Source organism: Melospiza georgiana, chromosome 20 (genome assembly GCF_028018845.1).
Source record: "Melospiza georgiana isolate bMelGeo1 chromosome 20, bMelGeo1.pri, whole genome shotgun sequence".
In the NCBI taxonomy this organism is placed as follows: domain Eukaryota; kingdom Metazoa; phylum Chordata; class Aves; order Passeriformes; family Passerellidae; genus Melospiza; species Melospiza georgiana.
In genome coordinates, this window is record NC_080449.1 from 5,155,644 (window position 1) to 5,175,092 (window position 19,449).

Sequence of the window (19,449 nt, forward strand, 5' to 3'; positions counted from 1 at the left end):
TGCCCTGTTCCCAGTGGTGGGAATAGGTGCAAGGCTGCTGTAGGTGATGGCTGTGCTGGTGAAAGCCAAGCTGGGCCCAGATTGCCGTGCTGGGTACCTTGTGCATGTGGAAATGTCAAGACATCACAGCAGAGGGAGGAGGAGAATTCCCTTCTCAGCACTTCTGTTTTTTCTAATGGCAAAAGTGACTGAGGAGCACTGAAACGAAGCACCAGTTCTTGGTACAGACCCTAAGGAAGCCAGTGGTGTAACCAGCCCAGAACATCCCACTGTGAAGCTGAATTATCCAGGTAGAAGAAAAAATCCCCTCATCCCCAGCCCCCTAAACCGCATTTGCGTCTTGTCTCAAAGCACACAACTCAGTAACAAATATCCCCCTTGGCCAGAGAAAAGAGCAGCAATAAATTCTTTTCCTCCCTGAAGGAATCCAAGCCTTAATTATTCATTTTAATGCTCCCAGCACGACTTGTTCTTTCCAAACTTTTTCAGGCAGCTCTGTCACCAGTCTCTGCAGCTCAGCCCAGCTCCTGGACCCAGGTCTGTCCCAAATCCCAAGACAACTCAGGCAGGTTGTGTTGGCAGCAGGAAAATCCCTGCCTGGAAGTCACGAGCACTGCCCAGCCTTCAACAAGTCCCTCAGCTCTGGGTTTATGGTTTAAGCAAACAAACAATCCCCTATTACTCATTTCCAATTTTCATTTCCATCCCTTTTCCTACAGCATTGGGCTGGATTGGGGAACTCCCTGTCACCAGGAGTCATTGGGAACAGACTCTGCCATGGCTTACAAACCTGATGAATCACCAATTCAGGACCAGAATGTGCTGTTGAAGTAGAGCAAAGGGCTTTAAGGCTCTTCCAGCCTCAAGCAACTTCCCTCCTGAGCAGGAAGAAGCTTCATGGGGGGACAGATCATCCCATGGATGAATGTTGTGGGATCTCACACCTTCCTCTAAGCAGCTGATGAGGGCTAGGAGAGAAAATAGGTGGGCTGAGATTGCAGCGAGAGCTGGGAGAGGCCAAGGGGACTTGGAGTCCAAGATCTGGGCTGGGCAGCCCCCAGGTAGGAGGATCAGCCAGGATATCTGTGCCAGGGAGCACAAGGGATGGGATGGGCTGAGACAGGGAGAGGGTGGAACCAGACTTGCAGGAGACTGGAAATGAGATGGAAAATGTCATGCGCAACCACTGGCTCAAAGAATGTGTTAAGGCCAGGTTGGACGGGGCTTGGAGCAACCTGGTCTGGTGGAAGGGCAGGACAGGCCCAAGGCAGGGTGGGTGGAATGAGATGATCTTTCAGGCCCTTTCCAACACAGACCATTCTATGATTAAAATTGCACAGCTAACTTTCTCTAGGACATGCACTAGCATCTGAAAGCTCCTCTTCCATGGTCTTCCTGGGTAGTTTTGAGAGAACAGGCTAGCAGGGAGCACTGCCCTGACACACAGCAGCAGCTGCTTCCCACAGTGGTCTGGTTTGCCATGGATCAGACCTGCTCAGGGAAGGGAGTGCATTTATGTCCCCCTGCACAGGAGGAAATGAAAATTGCAGGGTCTGCCAACAGCGTCTCCACTTGGATTGAGCCAAAACCCTTGCTATAAGATCCAAAAAGCAAGAGAGTGCTTTTTGCTCAGTCCCAAACCTCTGGGGAACGCTCCCCTCTTGTTGGCTCTGCAAAGCAAGGAGATTTTTTATGAAAACAACAAAATAGATACTAACAAAGATGCTGGAAGCTCAGCACCAAGGCTGGGAGTTTTCCTGTACCTGAACAAGCAGCAGTGAGATCCCTGGTGGTGCCAGACTGCACAGACCATGGAGCAAAGACAGGGAAGGGACACCCTGGGGACAGGGCAGGTACCCAGAGCTGTCAGTCTGCAGCCAGGGCAGGGAGATGCTGTTCCCTGCTCTCCCCTGGAAAAGCAGGGCACACAGAGACTGTATTTGTTCATCTCACAAAAGAGAAGGCAGAGACCCTGCAGTCCTCAGTGCCCTGAAAGCAGCTGTAAGGGAATTTCCTACGCCTTCTTTAGGAGCAGAAAACAAGTTATTCCCTAGATTTATATTGGGATTTTGTCAGTGGAACAGAGCTAAAGTAACTGCTGCTTTTGGTGGAATGGTGAGAGAATTATCATAAATCAGAGAATGGTTTGGATTGGAAGGGACAAGAAAGATCATCCCCTTTCACCTCACTCCCAACCACAGGCAGGGACCTTCCACTAGGCCAGGTTTCTCCAAGCCCTCTCCAACCTGGCTTTGGACACTTGGGCCACTTGATTGACCAGTAATGTTGCCCTACCAAGAAAAAATGATCCTGGGATCATGCAGCAGCAGGAGAACACTGACCCAGCTGCATGAGGCCACGCGAGGACTCAGTGCACAGCATTCCTCAACTGTGCTCAAGAGCAAGGCACAGGAAAAGATGGAGAGAAGATTTCACAGGGGAAGAGCAAAAAGCCCAAATTCCCTAATAAAAACAGGGGGAAAAAAAGGCCAAATAGAGACACATGACTGTGAACACATCACAGGGTAGGCACTCAGATGGAAAAGCAATAGTTAGGTTAATGGGCAGTAATGGCCAGGGGATGTAAATTGGACATGGATAAATGGTTAGTCTACTCCTGCAAAGGGCAAATAACCCAACCACCTTTAAGGAAAGAGTTTGATCACTTTATAAAAGGGATTACATGGATAAGTAGCTCGTGATGGAAAGCAAAGGGGCTTCTTTTTCCCATCTGGACTTGTGTTCTCACACATCCCGCCAGCAAATATAAAGAAGGATTTCAGGCTCCCAAAGCAGCCCTGAAGCACAAACCTTCTAGATTGCCTGAGTATCTTTGCTCGTGTTATTAAATTTCAGAAAGAATCCAAAGGTTCTCTGCAGAGTAAATGATAGCTAAGTACATCATCTCTGTGGAGTAGGAGATATTTTATTGACCAGACAGACATCTGTGTCCTTCATTAATAGTAATAAATAATTGATGTCACACTAAATAAAGCAATAAGCTGTTACAGATATCAAGGACAAATAACAGACTCCTATGAGGATGCCTCACCTGTGTTCACTTCTCAGTAGTAAAAACCCAGAACAGAGCTCAATATCACTATGGAAAATGCTGTGCACAGAGCAAAAAATGTCACTTGCTGCTCACTGACTACAAATTATGGGGCAGTTGTGCCCAGCAATGGGATGCTGACACTCCTAAGTGCAAGGAGTTAATATCCTTGCAAGACTTTCTTCTCCCTTATTTCCATGCCTTTCCAGGGCTCATATACCCCAAACCATCCACTTCCCAGGCAGCTTTTGAAAATCCATCTCTGCTCTGCTAATAACTGTCAGGAAGATGTAGCTCTCTCCAGGTGGCATTTCCCTTCTCTCCCCTTGCTACTGCCTCATCCTCATCCACAGGCATGACTGTGGAGTTTGGCAAATCTCCTCTTTTTGGTTTTCTAAGCATCTTTTACACTGACTCCAGTGTGTGTGGCTGCCCTTAAAACAGAGGAAAAAAACAGCAAGCTTGGAGCTTGAAGAGGGGTTCCCATTATGGGATGCTCTGAAGACTTCTGGCCACAGCAGGCATAGCCACGGGTCATCCCACTGGTGGCACTCTGGGATAACTGTAGGAATGTCAGGGGTAGGACGGTGGGGATGGATGGAGACGAGAGATCTCTGCAGCCAGGTCTGGAACTTGGGGTTTATTGCAAAGGGCCTGGGTGCAGGGCCCTGCTGGGAGCTGCCAAACACAGCTCAGAGCAGGCCCGAGAGAAGAGAGGGGGAGAGAGGATGAGAGAGAGAGAGGGTAAGAGAGCAAAAGGGTAAGAGAGCGAGGTTCCCGTTACAATACAATAAATCTTCTTCCATGCTGAATATTCTAATTCTCACTAACCAATCTAGTACAATACAAATCCTATAGCATTTACATACAGCCTATAAGAATCATTACATTACCATACCGTGTTATATTTCAAACCCTACAAACTCCCCTTTGGGCCCCTTCTGCCAAGCTGTAGGGTCTGCTCTGACCCTTGGGCCTGTCTGCAAGCAGAGGGTGTTGTTCCATCCAAAGGGGATCACCTTCAGCTGGCCACACCATTGTTTTCCTGTTGTTCAGTAACTGAGGTATCTCATAGCTTGCTTTCATTTCAATCTCACTTATAGTTTCCATATTCTCAAAATCTTTTGCCAGATGACCATATTTATAAGGCTTTCCTTTTTCATCTTCCCCAACAGATAACCACCCAGGAACTCAGCTCCATCTCTGGAGGAGGAGGAGGACATGCCCAGCTCAGATGTCTTCAAGGCTGAGCTGGCAGTGTGCTCTCCACTGAGCACATTTCCCATGGCAGGAGGCTCAGACGGGCAGGAACAGGGGCTGAGGAGTGGAAATGGCTGGGAGCAGGCTCAGAGCACTGGCACACAGCATCCAACAGCCTCAGCCTGCCTCAGTCCTTCCACTGCAGCCAGTGCCAGCTGCGGGCAGCAGGCTGGATGAATCACCCACCAACCATCCCAGCGAGGACAGGGCGAGCTGCGGCGCTCAGTTCAACCAGACTAAACAAGAGAGCCAGGCCAGCAGCCTCCAGGAGGCTCGAGGAGCAAAAGGAAGCTCTGGGACCCTCACAGGCGTTCCCACACCTTCAGCCCGTGTGCCTGTGCCAAGAGCAGCACGGAGAAAACCCAGGCGCTGCAAAGCAAAGTGGAAATTAAGATGAGAGGAGACCTCCCTGCTGCCATTCACCTTCAAGATTCCTAGAAAGAGCACAAAGGGGAAAGTAGGAAGGCACCAATGTCTCTGTCTTGACAGCTTCTTTACTGGGTTGGATGAAACCAACCCTGCAGTGTTACCAGGCGCTTTCCCCTGATTGTGGTTTTCTCTCCCTGTCTTTCTCCCCTTTGCTGTTTTCAACCTGTTTTCAATTTACTCTTGTGGCATCTCTGACTGTGACCTCATTCTGGTACTTAAGGGGGAAAAAAAAGAGAGAGAGAGAGTGTCCTTTAAAAGAGAAATGAAAGAAATCATATTTTATTTAGTTTGGTTGGTTTTGAAGCTTTAGCAGAAGAAAGATTAACCTTTTCTGCCTAACTTAATGAAAACAAGGAGAAAGGCTGTATGGATAAATAAATATCTGTGTGGGTATGGAGCAGGCACGATTGTGTTACAGCCCCGGTGGAGCTGTAATGGGGAACAGGCGCGTTCCTGCGCAGCGGCTCCCAATTCCCGATCCATTTTCAAGGAAAGAAAAACAGAGTAGAATGTCAGAGGCCCAAGTGGGCATAAATGAGGGAGCCAAGAGAAGGCAGATGGGGCCCAGCGAGGACCTCCGTCCCCAGCAGTGACCTCCAGAGCAATGCCAGCGCAGCAGATGGAAAAAGAGACCTTACTCCACTTCCCCTTGCCAGGTTTTGGTTCCTGAAATGAGGAAACAAATGGCATGCTCGACCCTCCAAGTCTGTCACCTTTTGGGGGTCCTTGCCTCATCCTCCTCTTCATTTGGGGCTTTCCCTTGAAGGAGGGGAGGACCAGAGGAGGGCTGTGAGCAGAAGGCTTGGACCAGGTTTTTGGATGAGTGGATGTGGAGCACAGATTTGCAGGGTGGTTCCTCCACCGTGAGGTTGTACCTGGGTTTAACTTGCTTTGGATCTGGCACTCAGTGGGGGAAGGCAGTGATAGGTGGTTGGTTTGTCTTGGAAATGATGGGCTGATTTAAATTAGTGTAACATAACTTCAGGCGACGGAGCTGTTCCGATTTACATCAGCAGATGGTCTGTCTCGCTGCCTAGATCATTAAAAGCAAACCATCCCTACTGATCCTGGTGGAATGATGTCAAAACCTCCTTCCCTGCATGGCTTGCCAGATTATAAAAGACATAAAAAAGGCCCAGTTATTACTAAAAAATTTCTGCCCACATTCTGGGAGCATCCGTGCACACCAGCCTCTCATGTTAGATGGGAGCCTAAAGACCACACCCCAAAACCCTGTAGCCAGAGAAATAATATCATTGTCATGGCTTTTCTCAAAGACACATCCATCAGGAATCACTCTGGCTGGGCACAGGTTGTCTAGGCTGAGGCAGAAAAGCCAGTGATTATGCTGCAACTTCGGGCACAGCTTGTGCTTCACTTCCCAACCTGTACAAAGGTGCAAACTCCAGTTCCCTGAACAGCTTCACCTTTTTGAAGTTGTGAATTTTGGGGGAATTTGCTTCCTGTGTGTGTATGCTACCAAGAACATTAATAATGATGAAGAGCTTTCCTCTGGACTTCCATCTCCTCTAGGTTTTCATCACCAGGTCCTCTGATGATGGAAGACAGCATTTGTAGATGGTTAAATTTAAGGAGCAAGGCTTTAGTTGAGGTAAGAGCAAAAGTTGCATTCCAGGGTCAAAGAAATCACTTAAATGCCTTCACTGGTGCTCTTCAGGGCTGGAACTTGCATGGAGTCACCAAGTGGAACTGAAAGATGAGCTGTTCTCATCAAGACAGCTAGTCAAAAAGAGGGAAAGGATCTTAATTTGCATGAGTTGCAATGTTCTACGATGCACAAGGTTAATCATGAGTGTATTCTTCTCTCAGGGTCATCAATAGGACTCCTTGCTCCTTCATCTGAGCTCTTCAAGGACTGCTTATCACAGGTCTTTCACAGTCAATATCTAAGACCTCAGAAAAAATGCTTTCACTGATGTAAAAACGCATCCCCAAGGCAGTGTGCTGCTGGAGGAGAGGGGGAATTAAAGCATTTCATTCTGTGCTGTGAGCCCTCCAGGATTTCTCAAGGTTCACTAGGTTGCTAAGGGTCACCCCCAGGCAGACACGAGCTGACTCTGCTGTGCTCAGAGACATCCAGGCATGAGCCAGCTCCAATCTCAGAGCCACGTACTCACATTAGCACGCTGCAGAGTCCAAGCGAATGTCTCTATTCCCTGGGGTTTGTCTGGGGCTCTGCAGCATGTTAAAATAGTTGCTTGATTTCAAGGCAAAGTGGGAGCCCATTTGTACTGGGAGCTGTGCAGGCACTAAGCAAAGCTCTGTTCCTCAGACCCTTCTTGTCTGGCAGAGGATTGTGTCCATCACCACAGAGAGTTCTCACCCTCATCGCCACAGATCTCATTCCCACCCTCATTCTTGCTTTCTTTTCATAATTAGCTTCTTCGAAAATAGAGATTTCTAACAATGCACCAATGGTCCAGAGCACTTGTGGTGCCCAAGGCCCGTAGCTGGCAGCCTGTAGCACATCCAAGGGCTGCATGGAGCCTTATGTTCACCAGGAATCCCACCAGCCCTGCTCCAGCCCTAGAGCCACTTTATCCAGCACAAACTGATGTGTCAGACACTGCAGAGAAGGCAACAAAACCTGAATAATAATCTCACTCTCCTTAAATGCACCAGGGCACTTTTGTAGTTCCTGGGGGAATGAGCTACTATCTGAAAATGACTGCTAAATTTTGGATGCAAACACTGCATCAAGGACCTGAGCTTCACCAGTCCAGAGGGCTGGGACGTTCCATCTTCTGCTGGGATTCAGAAGGCTAAATGTGAAGTAAGCAGCTTTCACCATGAACTATGTCTGTGGACAAATCCTGGGAAGCTTCCTATAGAAAGGCCACAAATATTGAAATACCAGACCGGCTGGAAAGGAAAGGAACAATCCCTAGAATTAAACTCAGCGTGCAATTAATTGCTAAAACCATAATTATGGCAGGTAATTTGTCAAATCAAATTCATGTAAACCCATGGTGAAAAGTCATCAGCTGGTCTGTGCTTCATATCTCCTTGCACCTATTGGGAAAGTGGAATTTCTGGGCTTTTATATTATTGCCACTATTGCCTGACCCTGTTCCCAGTCCCTTCTTACACTTCACAGCTTGGTCCTGGAAATTGGACCAAACTACCTGTAATGGCAACAAATTCAAAGAAAGTTTTCTTTAAATATTTGAAATATTTAAATATTTTGGCACCATTTATTCTAAATAAAGGTCATGTGCAGAGATGCTGATGAATTAGCGATAAGACTTTGGAGCAGCACATTCTGAAGCACTCAGCAAACCCAACTGCAGCCAAACCTGCAGGCTGCTATCCAACCAAGACTTAAAGAATTGGTCCTCGTGGAGGAACCTGCATGGAAGCAGACCTCTTATTTGGCCCTCCTCTGCAGTTTTGAACACTTGAGAATGGGGGGAAGGTCCTCAGCTCATAAAATCTCCTGTAGCTCCCTTGAAGTCAATGGAACAATAACAATTTACACTTGTTGAGTTTCTGCATCCTGGCTGTGAGCTCTTTGGAACAAGGACACCATAATGATTATTACAGATATTCTTGATCACTTGTCTGAGGCAGACTAGAGACCAGCACTGTGTAAGAAAATAGAGGCTTGGTTTGCTATGATTTCCAAAGAATTATTGACCCGTATCTTGCAAACATTTACACATGTTTAGCTTTACTCATGTGAGTTGTTCCATTACACTCGTGTGCCAGATAAACTAATGTACATGCTTTCAGAACTGAGGTTAAAACTTGTGCAAACACAGCGAGTTCTAAATATTTTTGTAGATACGTTGTTACCTCAGACTCAGAGGAGAAAGCCTCTCATTTGGCTCTCTGCCTCTTCCCATAACTCTCCATCTATCCAAGCAGGCATCATAAGAGAAGCCAAAGGCAATACCAAGATAAAACTGAAAAAATAAGCCATTATCTGACCCAGCTCAGAAGCTAGAAAAGACCCACTTGGTCAGAACTAAAAATATGCAAGAGTTGACATCAGTTCTTGAACGAGGAATTACCTAAATTACTGGAGTACCTGCACAGCAGCTTTCTTAACACAGCTCATTAATCATTCACTTACTGATTTTATAATAATGGAGTTAACACTTTTCTTCACAGTTTTCATCCATTAGAAAGCTCAAGAAATGAGGAAAGAGCTGAGACTCTTGTTTTTGAGGAGTCAACCTCAGCACCCATCATCACCTCAGCAATCCCTCCATCTTTCTCACTAAGACTGCAAGGCAAGACAGGATCTCCTGCCCCACTGCACAGACCCTCTGCTTACACAATATAATCTTTAATTTCTTAAATTGAGGTGATCTCAAGCACCAAACTAGCGCCAATGAGGTGTCTGACATGTGGAGACTCCACATAAGCCATTAATACCTCTGAGAGTGTCATTTACACCCCTCAGCCAAGACTCGAGCTGTGTCACACCTGTGTCACAGCGTTAGGACAGACCACAGCCAAAGGAGCAGGGGTGCGAAGAAATTGCTTTTCCAACACAGCAGGGAAAAGGCAAATCTGAGGCTATAACCACAGGCCCAATCCAGCTCTTTCACCACTAATAGCTGATTTTCATCCCTAAAGGACGGTGAATCCTTTCTTACAAGTGTGCAACCTCCAGGCACTGAGGACACCTGACAGTGTCACACAGCAGGATGTTGGCATGGCAATGCCCTCTGGTCCCAATTTTAAGTCATCCTAGAAACCACATCAAATCAATCTTGTCCTCCACAGGGAAGGAGAGATGTTAGTAGTCAGATCTGATGGACTCTGTGCCCTGGGAGACCATCTCTGTGGCGGGAACTGCCTTTTGACTCCTAAATGTCCTTGGCAAAGTGAGCTATCTGGGCACCCTTCCCACCCCCAGGACCACTGATCCCTCCAGGATGGTTCTTTGGGGACGTGTCATCGCCAGCAACTGTGCAGCATCTGACCACTCCGATGACAAAAGACAGAGTTCCAGAATGAGCAGAGCAGGATTAAGCCAAGTGGTGAATGGATTCCAGGATCTGTGCTGACGAGGGAAGCCAGGGCCAGGTATCCAACCCCGAGCTCATGAAGTGAGGTTATCACTTCCCTCTTTTCTTCAAATCCCTAAATAGAACCCAAACATCACTTGGGCCATGTTGGAGAGATAAGATGAGTCTCTCCCATCCCTTGCAAAGCCTGAAATAGAAGCCCTGCTACTCCATATCCGAAGCATCAAGCATAGGATGTTGACATTTAGCAGTAGGGAAAATTGCCCAAACAATGAACCCTCTCAGGTCTCTCTTCTCCCTTCCCTTTCTCCAGCCCCCTGGAAAATGTTCATAAAGTCAAGTGGAAAAAAAAAACCAAACCAACAACCTAACCCAAACCCCGACAACCCAAACCCAACCTTTTGTGGAAATGACATGTAGAGGAGAATGAGTCAGGCTCTGTTAACTGCACAAGGATCACAGGTCCTGCAGACAGGGATGATTCACCAAGGCAGCAAGAACTACAAGGTAGAAGAGACCAGACAGAAGATGCAGAACCAAAGTTGTATCAAAGAAGAGAAGGAAATAATAAATTAAATGGCTCCATGTTGCAAGACACCTTGCTCTTAATCAAACATCACTCATCTGACCTAGGATGTCTCACTTGCTAATGGTGAGGTTATTCACTGGGTGCTTTGTCCAGACTTCCCTTATGACAAGGAGAGCCAACAGTCTGTAAGACTTCAATCCATCCCCATTTCCTGCTCCCCTCTCTCTTCTCCCCTTCCTGAGATGCTCACTCACTGAGAGCATCATCTCCCTGTTGCTTCTGCTTCCACTGCTCCTTTCCCACACCCATTCCCTTTAAATTCAGCATTATGTGATTCTGTTTCCCCTATAAAAGATGCCTCCAAGGAGATGAGAAAAGCAGGGCCTATTGAGGAGCACAGCATGCCATGGGGAGGCCCTCTTGGGTGCCACTGGCATAGAAAGTACATTGTCACAAGAGATGGAGAGGAGAATATGAGGCTCAGGTACCTGGGGTGAATTCTGCCTGCCAGAATGCTCTCCTGCTATTCCCCCATTCCTCCTTCCTCTTCAGCTGCCCTCCTCACCCTCCTTTTATCTAATATCCATAAAAATTCAATCAGAAAATACTTGCCCTGAAAAAAAACCCAACCAAAAAAACCCAAAAAAACTAAACACAAAAAAGGGAACAAAAAAAAAAAAAAGTCCTCCCTCTACACTTCACAATGAGAGCTGTAAAACTTTTTCTGCTTGGAAAATTCTCCCGGTCAGTTTTTCCTACTGTTTAATCCCTGCTTTGAGTTACACAGAATGAGTAAACACATTTTATAAGGTTCTAATTCATACCTAACCCATACAGTTTATGGCTTAACATAGTAAAATACACACACACACAGACACACATGCATTTTTATACACATACATATATATATATACACAGAACCACAGGCACACATGGATAAACCAGCCTTGGTCCCACTCCTGGAGCCTGCCAGCAGCAGGTCTGGTCTCTCCAGCATTAGGATTGGAAAAGACTTCCAAGATCATTGAATCCATGTTATGACCAATCCCCACCTTGTCAACTGGGCCAGAGAACTGAGTGCCACTGTTACATCCTTGGTTTTCCTTCTCTTCATTCCTCGTGCCCATTGCTGCTTTCAATTTTTCAATTTCAATTTTTCAAGTGCAGTGATCAGCTTGAAGCCTCATTCTCTTAATTCTGGGAGCTTTTTAGATACACAGGTCCTCCACAAATGTGGGAAAGCACTCCAGGTCATCAAGGTGGGCTCATGGGCACCATTCAAAGCCCTGCTGGCCACTTCTGTGATAACTTATCACTGGAAGGCACAGACAAAAGCCATGGCTCAAGGTGGCAGTTGTCTCCAGCCACCCAAAATGTGAGGGGTGGAATTCATGCCCCTTAATGCTATTTTCATTCTCCTCCTCCTCCCCCCCAGGAAAATAAACCAAGTGTTTATTTCCTGAATGCGCTGGTCTGAGGGCAAAATTTTCCTGTGGGAGTCAGGTGGCTGGAAAGGGAAGGAGAGGCAAATATTTGCCAGGTTTGTCAATGACCTCTTATTCCATTTTTCTTATTAGTATTTTTTTAGACATGAGACAAACCTGCTCGGACCACAGCAATGTGGGTGATTCCACTGTTATTCTCCTTGTGCCAGCTACTGGGAGGGAGGCAGGGGTGGAGGGAGGAGGGAAGGAAAAGCAGAAAAGTGAAAGAGTGTCAGGGAGTTTGCAGACAATTTTTAGAGAGTCCTGGGCTTTCATATTGGCTTAGCAGGAGATGAGATGCTTGGAGAAATTAAATTCTTCCATGCACACATGATGGGCAAAGAGGCTGGATAGCCCAGCCTTCCTTGCTGATATTCAAGGCACAGGTGTAGCCTTGAGAGAGAAATTTATGTCATTATAGATCCCTTTTTCTCCTTTTTTGTTTCTTTTTTTTTTTTCATTTTTTTCCCTTCTTTTAATGAGATGAAGACAAGGAGAATAAACCACAACCCCAGGTTTAGTAAACTGTGTAAGATGAGCCTGATGCATTTCTTCAGTGAGACAGTTCATTCCCTAGACAGGAGAGCTGAGGTACAATCTCATTTATCTGGGTATCCAGAGGCACCGTGATGTGACACAGGTAATTATTAGGTATGCTTGAAAAGATGGGAATTAGCAGAATTATACAGCAGGTAAGGGACTGAGCATGGATGAGATGAAGATGGGCAATGCTGAGAAGAGAGTGATGGGAACTGAGTTATCACTACCAGAGCTCCTCAATGATCAGCCTTGTAATCAATCTCATTTCTCACTGGAAATACAGCAATAGTTTTAGCACCGATGAAGTGGTGCATTATTAAGGCAGCAGGGGATCAGTCAAAAGGAATTAAAATAACTTGAGGGCTAGAGCAATGAAATTGAATGAATTTTAATATTTTAAAAATGCAAATTAGGTTAAAGATGGTCATAAAATTGTTCTTTTGTTAGCAGGAACTTCTCCAGACAGAAACAAAGGAGGAGAAGGAGCAATACCTGGATGTACTGGCTGGTCTCAGAAAAAACACATGGGAACTGGAGAAAAGGAAAGCAAGTTCTTGGATCTCTTTAAAAGGATCTTCCAGGTGAAATTAGGAAGAATCAAATTGTTTGACAGCGAAAGACTGAGTGTGGCTGCCCACTACAAAATTTTTCCCTTGACAGAAAATCACAGAGCCTCTTCAAAGTGGGACCAAATGTGGACACAGGGCTTGGCTGCTCGGGGCTGAATTTTGGAAAGCTCCAGGGACTCATCCATGAGCCACATAGCCGGTGTTTAAACCACCATTAGGTTTAAAACCACCATAATATCAGCAGTAACTGTTTGAAGAACCTAAGATAACATTTTTTAAACATTTATATACCAAGGAAACAGAGCAGAAGCTTTAAACCAGTTTGATATTAATAGCAATCACTATTCTTTCATGTTACTTAAGAAGACAAAAACAGCAGAAACCATTACGAAGAGGAGCTGGAATCCCACTGGGCTGTGGTGGCCAGGAGGAAAGTCCAGGGCACCTCTGGGTTCCCAAATTGGCTGGAGGAGAGAGCTGGGAGGGTGTCCCCTGTTGCCCTCCACTGGATAGCAGGAGAATGTCACAGTGCTGTGTCATGTCTGGGGACAGCACATCCCCAAAGCATCTCCTCTTTCAGCTGGGGCAATGCTTTGTGCTCTGGGAACACAGCAGCTGAACCCGAGCTCTGTTTTTGCTCTGCCTGTGTCTCATGTAGCAACAGCTGGGGGACATAGGTCTGCTCAAACCACAGCCAGACGATTGGAAATAAAAGCGATGTTCATATATTAATTAACATCTGGTTACTCGTCTAATTACACGATGCAATGTGCATGAGCTTTTTGTTCTCTCCATATTTTATGCATTGAATGAAAACTAAACAAATGTTGCAAAAGCAACGCTGCAGAGGCAAAAAAACAACCAGTGTCCAAGTCTGTGCTTATAACACTTACTGACCCATCAGTCTAATTAATATGCAAAGGAGGACATGACTGAACCATGACCACAAAGATGGTGGTGACACTGAACTGGAATTAACACCCAGCCTGCTCCAACCTGGCCATTTTCCATTCCCTTTGCATGTATTTCTTATAAAAAAATATATAAGAATTTGTTAAACTGAGCACCTCAGGGCCCAATTTAGCAAATTATTACTTAGCCATTTTCAAAAGGTACTTTTAATGAAAACAGGCCCTAAAAACATGGCTGTAAAGCACTATCCCAAAGAAAAGGAGCTGATGCCACCCTGCCTATGGAAACCACCTGACAGCAAGTGGTGCTTTCTGCCATGCTTTGGGGATGGAAATAGAAGAGAAGGAGGGGAGGAAAGCCAGATTGACTGAAAAAAGTCATCACCCAGGTTGTCTGGTGGTAACACCTCATCCTGTGCAGCTTGCAGGGATGGGTGACAGGACAGCTGGTGGCTCCCAGAGAGGTGATGGGGACAGTGTGCATCTGCATGAGGATGTGGTGGGCAGGGAAGAGAAAAGTTGAATACTCCTTAGGGCTGGGTGTTTTGAGGCAGGTGTTTTTTCTCCAAGAAAGCTGGAGAGGGACTTGGGACAAGGGCCTGAAGTGACAGGACAAGGGGAATGGTTTCAAACTGCCAGAGGGCAGGGTTAGATGGGCTATTGGGAAGAAATTCTTCATTGTCAGGGTGGTGAGGCCCTGGCACAGATTGCTTAGAGAAATGTGGCTATCCCATTCCTGGAAGTGTCTAAGGTCAGGTTGGATGGGACTTGGAGCAACCTGGGAAAGTGTCCCTGTGGCAGGGGGATGGAGAACCATCAGATGCCATCCCACAGGCCCATGTGCCACCCACTTAGAGACAAAATGACAGGCAGCATAACCAAGAGCACATCTGCAGAGCCACATGGACATTGCCCCATAAGAGCTTGCACCCACAAGGTCAGAGCTCAGAACCCTGGCCCATGGGCACCAGCTGGGCTGGAAAGCCCAGGCAAAGAGCAACACTCAATCCAACTCTTCTCTCCAGGGCTATATGCTTCAACTCTGCCTTCCCTAAATGGGAATTACAAGAGTTCCCTGTGCCAGAGATGGGTGCTCAGAAAAATAAAAAAATCATGACAGATTAAATGCTGGTGGAATAACTCCTCAGAGCAAGAAGTCAGAAATTAATCTGCTGGAATATCCCACTTCCCTCACTCAAATTCTTGGTGCCACCTAGAACCAAGTGGGGCTTACACCTCACTCCCTAAACTGGGACATTTGGTAAGTACCAGCTTGTTCTTTATTTGTGTCTGCTCTGTGGTCTTCAAGACAGCTTCTTCAGTCTTCAGGGCTCCTACCCTCTGCTCCTTCACCAGCAGCAGGAAACGTGCCAGGAGGAAGGAACAGAGAGAAACCCAGAGGAGACAACTGTCATGTGAAACTCTGGCACGAGTGGCGCAACCGGTTGCATGTCAGGGGGCTTGGGAAGGGGTGGTGGGAGCTGGCAGGGTGGGCAGTTGCTCAAAGGAAACCACAGAGGACTGACCAAGCTCTTGGAAGATTCCATGCATACCTCCCAGATATGCCGGCGGTTACAAAATCCCTGCCCGGATAGGGTGGCGGCATGCCCTTGGGGAGGAAAACAAAAAGAAGAAAAGGAAAAAGAGGAAAAAAAGGAAAAAACAAAATCCCAACCGACCATTCACGGGGCAGACAGAGGGCTGCAAGTCTTCTGCTTTCATGAGACACCGCAGGCATCAGGACATTGCTGGCCTGGAATTTGGGCTATGCTTGCGGTCCGTGAGGCGACTTGAAGCCTTCGTCCCATTAAGCAACATTACATGATAATGCAGCAGCACTCTCAGGCTGAGGGAGAAGGAAAACAAAACAGATGACTCTGGATGGAAAGGCATTGCTGTAAACCTGGGAGGGAGAAGAACATTCCTTTGGATACTCTTTTTTGGCTGGTTGTGTCCTTTCCTCCCAGCTCCCACCTCTCTCTCCCTTTCCCCCCCTCCTCCTCTTGGAGCATTGGTGACAGCAAGGGTTTTTTTTTTACTAATATTTCCATATTAAATAAAAAAGGAAGAGTGTGAAAGGCCATGCAGAGCAGTGGCAGCTAGACAGTGGAATCTGCAACTGAAGGGTGGAGTTGGAGCACTGGAGAGGTGCCGGTTATTTATAGGGTATGAGAGAACACAAAAAATGTCTGGCCCCTTTAAGGCCCCTTAATCCAAACAACCAATGGAAAGGAAAAAAAAAAAAGGAAAAAAAAAGAGAGAAAAATAAAGAAAAAAAAAGGAAAGGAAAAAAAATCAGGAGAAAAGGCATCTCTGTACCAGACTGTAAAGTGTGAAGGACGACCAGGGGATGGTCTGGCACAGTCCTGCCCCATCCTTCCAGCTAAACCTGTGCCCGTGGCAGGGCAGCATCCTGCTGGAATAGCGGGACCAGCACCAGGGCACAGAGCCCTGTGCTCCTGAGGCAGCCCTGAGGCACAGCTGCCTCGAGGGTGGGACGTGGCAGCTGTTTAATCCACGAGACAGCAGCGCTGGCTGGACGCGCAGATGAACGGCGCGCTCAGGAGATAGCAAAGGGGACAAGTTGAGCATGTCAGGAGCACAGCCTGGAAATTCCCTTTCTTCCATCTGCATTCATGGAGCAAGCAGGGATCTCTGCACTCTGATCCTACTATAAGATTCATGACCTCACTGGTTTTGGGATCTATAAATGGGGGAATCACCTGTAAGGCCTCCTCATGTCCAGGTATTTCAATGTAGGTGTGGGAAAGCTGCTGTTTGGACCCTTATCATGGCTGGTCTAAGCAGGGTTATTTGGCTCCATGCCTGGAAGACCATGACTTCCAGCTCTTTCCTAGCATTCCTGATAGATTGTAGGCCAGATAAGTAATGCCTTTCCTCTACAAGATGTCTTTCCTGAAGAGGAGTGAGAGGAACCTTGGTGCAAAGAGGTGCCACACAAACCAAGGCAGTCTTTGTGCTCTTAGTAAAACTACTTTTTTTGCCTCTTTCCAAAAGAAATACATGAGGTTATGCCTATTTTTTTCTAAGGCATAAGGGAATTGTGAAGAGATCCTGGAGGACACTCAGCACTTGGGTGATTTAGTGTCCAACAAAGTGGGTAAGTCATCAGCTTCAATTAATATACACCTGGAACCAGGAACACTGAAGACAGACAATTCTGTGGATAGAAAGGGGTCAGGAAAGAGATTCAAAAGCTTGAGCAGATGACAGTGACACTAAATCCTCAGGCCTTTTCACAAGCCCTGCTCTTATTCCCTGGGATCCTGTTGAACCCATGAGCCTCCGCTAATAGGTTTCATTCTCCTCTGCCAGTATCAAATAACAAATGTCAGATCTCATATGGGAATCACTAACAACATAAAAATGAGATTTATATGGAAAAATGAAGTTCAAAAGAATAGTTACAAACTCCAGAAAGGTTTTGTTTGTACCCAAGAACACACAAATAAAATCAAAGTCAAAACAGTGCTGTTCAGATTTGAGATCACCATCACCCGTGGCCTTTTCCCACCGTCACTGTGACTTTGAATGCTGGACATTGGCTACAAGTTAATTTGCTGAAACTGAGGAAAATGCTTCCCTGATGTGTAAATAAGAAAAGGCTGAACATGCGTTAGGTAATTTCAAACTTCCTTTAACTGCATGCTAATACTCCCTTTAGCTCCAGGAGCTCCAGAGCTCAAGATTTGCTTCCAACCTTCCAACCTTGTCAGAAGGGTGACATGAAAGTCCTCAATTTTTTCTGGTGGCCACAGAAACGCCTAAAGCATTGGAGATCTGGAACACATGGATGCACAGAGAGGTGAAAAGACTTGGTCATGGTGAGACCTGGACAAGAGGGGTCTCAACACAGTTCCTCTGTGCCCCAGGGATGCTGGACTGACATCAAGCAGAGCAGTGAGGAAGAGGAGGGCTGAGCCTCTTCCCGCTTGTCACAAGGCGAGTCCAGGAAACTCGGACCCCAGCTCTCCTCCTGCTCTGGACTTCAGCCACTGGCTCCTCCGACTTGGAGAATCTGTCAGCACACCTCAACCCCTGAAAGCTGGGGCGTGAGCCAAGGCCCTCAAAGGGGAGCAAAAGGAAGGATGGGAGACAGAGTCCAAGAGTGTCTTTCCGCCCTAAAGGTGAGCCCTTTGGAAGAGGCTGCAGTTCCACACGCCCTGCCTGGGGACGGCCTGCCAGTGGCTGTTTGATATGTGGAGTGAATGGAAAAGTTACCCCCCCACAACGATGTTCCAGCACCTTTCAGCACCAACTTGCCTTTTCCTTTATCTTTTTTTTTTTTTTTTTTAACACAGACTCTTGGGAAAGTAACTCAGTGGAGCAGAGACAGAATAGAATTGTCTTTTTTTTTTTTTTTTTTTTTTTTGGCTTCCAATGCAAGAATGCAAAGCATTGTCTCTCTGGGAGGAGAATTAAGTATGGGCAAGTGTTTTGGCAAGAGAGCCACAAAGGAGAATGGAAGGCGAGGATGAGGCGGGGGAAGAGGAAGGGAGGGAGAGCTGGGGGTCAGATGGATGGTTTCGTCTTTTATAAATCTTGGATGGGGAAGAGGCACACAGATGGCTTTGTGTTTTAAAATGATTCTAATAAATCAACTCCATAATCAAAATGCCCTTGTCTCTCTTTTTTCCCTCCTCTTCCATGGATCACAGCTGAGCGGTGAGGCTGGAGCAGGAGGCTGGTGGGAGGGAATGGCAAGGAGGCAAGGACTGGAGGCGAAGCTCAGCTATGGGGAGGGACTGTGCAAACCCCTGTGCATGTGTGAGCCACCACAGCCCTGCCCGTGTCACCTCTGAGTGAACAAATGACATGAGCAGGAGAAGGAATGAGCACAGGGAGCAAGGGTGGGCACATCCTGGCATGATCCTGGACATTTCTAAGGAGGAATGTGCCCATACATGTAGGAAGGAGGTCTGAGTGTGAAAGTGAGCCTGTAGCAAAGAGAGGAGCTGCCCTGATGGTGGGGGAAGGAGTGGGAAAAGGCAGGCTCTGGTCTCTCCCAGGCAGGAGCAGACGTGCTGGGGAGGAATGCTGCGTCTCTGTTCCAGAGCTCCGACTTGGCTGTGAGGAAGGTGCAGCCTCTCCTCCTCCTCCTCCTCCAGCAAGAGCCACTGGGCCTGGGCCGCGGGGGGAGAGGAGGCTCCTGCAGTTTGGGTTTTCCATTTGGAGCTCCACGTGGCACAAACTCCTATCAGCTTCCTTGCCAGAGGGAGCCAGGTGGAGAGAACAATAAAAAGCAGAAGGCGCGGGGCGGGGCGGGATGGTCCGGAGCGGATGCAGAGGATGGAATTAATCAGCTGTCCGGGAGGAATATCAGAGCTCTTCGGCTTGTCGTCAACGCCTTCTCCTCCTTCCCAAAGACAGACACAATGAGAGACCAAGGAACATTTCCTATTGTTACAGGGGATTTGTCCACAAGGTCCAGCCCCATGTGGAAGTCATTACTGGCTGGGAGTGGTAGGTATCCGCACAGAACATGCAGCGAGATGGGATGGGGGAGGGCAACTGGGAAAAATTTGAGAGACCAGAGATGATGTGTCCCTGCCTAGCTGATTTAAGCATCTCGAGGGAGGTGGTCACCACAGCAGCCTGGCTCCAAATCCAGGGATCACTGTGGGCTGAGGTACAAAGTGTTTTGCTTTGTGTCA

At 47.1% G+C, this 19,449-nt stretch overlaps 1 protein-coding gene across 1 annotated transcript in view; it reads right to left on the reverse strand.

The window, feature by feature from the left end:
* Window positions 1-19,449, reverse strand: part of ASTN2 (astrotactin 2) — a 360,946-nt gene that overhangs the window by 35,192 nt on the left and 306,305 nt on the right. The gene's annotated exons all lie outside the window — the stretch shown is intronic.